Source organism: Arachis stenosperma, chromosome 3 (genome assembly GCF_014773155.1).
Source record: "Arachis stenosperma cultivar V10309 chromosome 3, arast.V10309.gnm1.PFL2, whole genome shotgun sequence".
NCBI lineage: Eukaryota > Viridiplantae > Streptophyta > Magnoliopsida > Fabales > Fabaceae > Arachis > Arachis stenosperma.
Genome location: NC_080379.1, coordinates 37850184 through 37854155, shown reverse-complemented (window position 1 = coordinate 37854155; position 3972 = coordinate 37850184). Strand labels below are relative to the sequence as shown.

At 38.5% G+C, this 3972-nt stretch overlaps 1 non-coding gene across 1 annotated transcript; it reads left to right on the top strand.

Annotated features, from left to right (window-relative positions):
* The first annotated feature begins 275 nt into the window (after window positions 1-275).
* LOC130971812 (small nucleolar RNA R71) lies at window positions 276-383 on the top strand. Its single transcript, XR_009083020.1, has one exon. It is a non-coding gene; the product is annotated as a small nucleolar RNA R71 (small nucleolar RNA).
* The last annotated feature ends 3589 nt before the right edge of the window (window positions 384-3972 follow it).

The window sequence follows — 3972 nt, the reverse complement described above, 5'->3', positions numbered from 1 at the left end:
AATCAAATTGACTTGTTGAGTCAATATCTTGTTCTGAGCCAATATGGCATTCAGAGTGTCAATCTCAAGAACTCCTTTCTTCTGACTAGTCCCATTGTTCACAGGATTTCTTTCAGAAGTGTACATGAATTGGTTATTTGCAACCATTTCAATCAATTCTTGAGCTTCTGCAGGCGTCTTCTTCAGATGAAGAGATCCTCCAGCAGAGCTATCCAAGGACATCTTAGATAGTTCAGAGAGACCATCATAGAAATACCTATGATGCTCCATTCAGAAAGCATGTCTGAAGGACATCTTCTGATTAATTGTTTGTATCTTTCCCAAGCTTCATAGAGGGATTCTCCATCCTTCTGTCTGAAGGTTTGGACTTCCACTCTAAGCTTACTCCATCTTTGTGGTGGAAAAAACTTTGCCAAGAAGGCATTGACTAGCTTTTCCCAAGAGTCCAGGCTTTCTTTAGGTTGAGAATCCAACCATATTCTAGCTCTGTCTCTTACAGCAAAAGGGAATAGCATCAGTCTGTAGACCTCAGGGTTAACCCCATTAGTCTTGACTGTGTCACAGATTTGCAAGAATTCAGCTAAGAACTGATGAGGATCTTCCATTGGAAGTCCATGGAACTTGCAATTCTGTTGCATTAGAGAAACTAATTGAGGCTTAAGCTCAAAGTTGTTTGCTCCAATGGCAGGGATAGAGATGCTTCTCCCATAGAAATCAGGAGTAGGTGCAGTGAAGTCACCCAGCACCTTCCTTGCATTGTTGGCATTATTGTTGTTTTCGGCTGCCATGTGTTCTTCTTCTTTGAAGAATTCGGTCAGGTCCTCTAAAGAGAGTTGTGCCTTGGCTTCTCTTAGCTTTCTCTTCAAGGTTCTCTCGGGTTCAGGGTCAGCTTCAACAAGAATGCCTTTGTCTCTGCTCCTGCTCATATGAAAGAGAAGAGAACAAGAGAAATGTGGAATCCTCTATGTCACAGTACAGAGATTCCTTGAAGTGTCAGAGGAAAAGAGAAATAGAAAGAAGAAGGAGAAGAAGAATTCGAACTTTAATTAGATAAGGTTCGAATTGTGCATTTAGAAGGAGTGGTACTCCATAAATAGAAGGATGTGAGAAGGAGGGAAGAGAATTTTCGAAAATTCAATTAAAAGATTTTGAAAACATTTTGAAAATTTGATTGATAATTTTCGAAAATTGAAAGTGAAAAAGAAATCAAGTAATTTTTGAAAAAGATTTTGAAATTAGAAGTCAAAAAGATTTGATTGAAAACTATTTTGAAAAAGATGAGGTTAAAAAGATTTGATAGAAAAGTTATGGTTTTAAAAAGATGTGATTGAGAAGATATGATTTGAAAACAATTTTAAAAGATATGATTTGAAAACAATTTGAAAAGATATGATTTTAAAAATTAATGACTTGCCTAACAAGAAAAGATATGATTCAAACATAAAACCTTCCTTAACAGAAAAGGCAAAAAATGTTCAATCAAATTATTAATTGTTAGTAAGTATCTTTTAAAAAGGAAAGAAATTGATTTTGAAAACATTTGATTGAAAAGATATGATTTGAAAAAGATTTGATTTTGAAAAACTTTGAAAATTTGAAAAAAAATTGATTTGAAAACAAAATCTTCCTCCTAGCACCATCCTGGCGTTAAACGCCCAGAATGGTATACATTCTGGCGTTTAACGCCCAAAATGCTACCTCTTTGGGCGTTAAACGCCCAACCAGGTACCCTGGCTAGCGTTTAAACGCCAGTCTGCCTTCTTCACTGGGCATTTTTGAATGCTCAGCTTTTTCTGTATAATTCCTCTGCATTATGTTCTGAATCTTCAATTCTTTGTATCATTGACTTGAAAAGACACAAATTAAAAATATTTTTGGGATTTTTAATAATCAAAATGCAACAAGAATCAAATAACAATGCATGCAAGACACCAAACTTAGCAGTTTGTGTACTACTGACACTATATGAGACACATAAACACTCAAGCCAAAAGAATTCAAAGATCAGAGTAAGAAATCATCAAGAATTACTTGAAGATCCTTAAGACACATGAATGAATGCATGCAATTGACACCAAACTTAAGATGAGACACTAGACTTAAGCAAGAAACAGCAAATAATTTTTTGGTTTTTATGATTTTGTAATAATTTTTTTTTTGTGTTTTTCGAAAATTAAGTGGAAAAAGATATCAAAATTCTTAATGAGAATTCCAGGAATCAGTGCAATGCTAGTCTAAGACTCCGGTCTAAAAATTAGACATGGCTTCACAGCCAGCCAAGCTTTCAAAGAAAGCTTCGGTCCAAAACACTAGACATGACCAAAGGTCAGCCAAGCCTTAGCAGATCACTGCTCCAAAAGCAAAATTGATGAAAATCAACAAGCTCTTGTGGTGATAAGTTGAAACCTCGGTCCAATCAGATTAGACATGGCTTTTCAGCCAGCCAGATTTCAACAAATCATCATGAAACTCTAGAATTCATCTTCAAGAATTTCGAAAAAAATAAATACCTAATCTAAGCAACAAGATGAACCGTCAGTTGTCCAAACTAGAACAATCCCAGGCATTGTTACCAAAAGCTTGCTCAAAACTTGAACAATCCCCGGCAACGGCGCCAAAAACTTGGTGCGCGAAATTGTGAACAATACTTTTCACAACTCTCATAATCCCTGGTCATGAACTCCAAAAACTTGGTGGTTCAATTCCATGGCATTACACAACTTCGCACAACTAACCAGCAAGTGCACGGGTCGTCCAAGTAATACCTTACGTGAGTAAGGGTCGATCCCACGGAGATTGTTAGCATTGAAGCAAGCTATGGTCATCTTGTAAATCTTAGTCAGGCAAACTCAAATGTATATGATGATGAACGAAAATAACATAAAGGATAAAGATAGTGATACTTATGTATATCATTGGTGTAAGAGCTTCAGACAAGTGTATGAAGATGCCTTCCCTTCCGTCTCTCTGCTTTCCTACTGTCTTCATCCAATCCTTCTTACTCCTTTCCATGGCAAGCTCGTGTAGGGTTTCACCATTGTCAGTGGCTACCTCCCATCCTCTCAGTGAAAGCGATTGCATATGCTCCGTCACAGCATAGCGGAATTCATCTGTCGGTTCTCAATCAGTCCGGAATAGAATCCATTGATTCTTTTGGCGTCTGTCACTAACGCCCCGCCCTCAGGAGTTTGAAGCACGTCACAGTCATTCAGTCATTGAATCCTACTCAGAATACCACAGACAAGGTTAGACCTTCCGGATTCTCTTGAATGCCGCCATCAGGTCCTGCCTATACCACGAAGACTCTGATCTCATGGAATGGTTGGCTCGTTTGTCAGGCGAGCACTCGGTTGTCAGGCGATCAACCATGCATCGTGCAATCAGGAATCCAAGAGATATTCACTAAGCCTCAGATGCTTGTAGAACAAGAATGGTTGTCAGTCACCTTGTTCATGAGTGAGAATGGTGATGGGCATCAATCATCACCTTCATCAAGTTGAAGAACAAGTGATATCTTGGACAAAGAACAAGTGGAATTAAATGGAAGAACAATAGTAATTGCATTAATACTCGAGGTACAGCAGAGCTCCACACCTTAATCTATGGTGTGTAGAAACTCCACCGTTGAAAATACATAAGAACAAGGTCTAGGCATGGCCGAATGGCCAGCCTCCCAAAGGTCTAAGATAGCATCAAACGAAGATAGCTACCAAAAGTCTCTCTAAATACAATAGTAAAAGGTCCTACTTATAGAAAACTAGTACATAGATGAGTAAATGACATAAAAATCTACTTCCGGGCCCACTTGGTGTGTGCTTGGGCTGAGCAATGAAGCTTTTTCGTGTAGAGACTCTCCTTGGAGTTAAACGCCAGCTTTAGTGCCAGTTTGGGCGTTTAACTCCCAATTAGGTGCCAGTTCCGGCGTTTAACGCTGGAATTTCTTGAGGTGACTTTGAACGCCGGTTTGGGCTA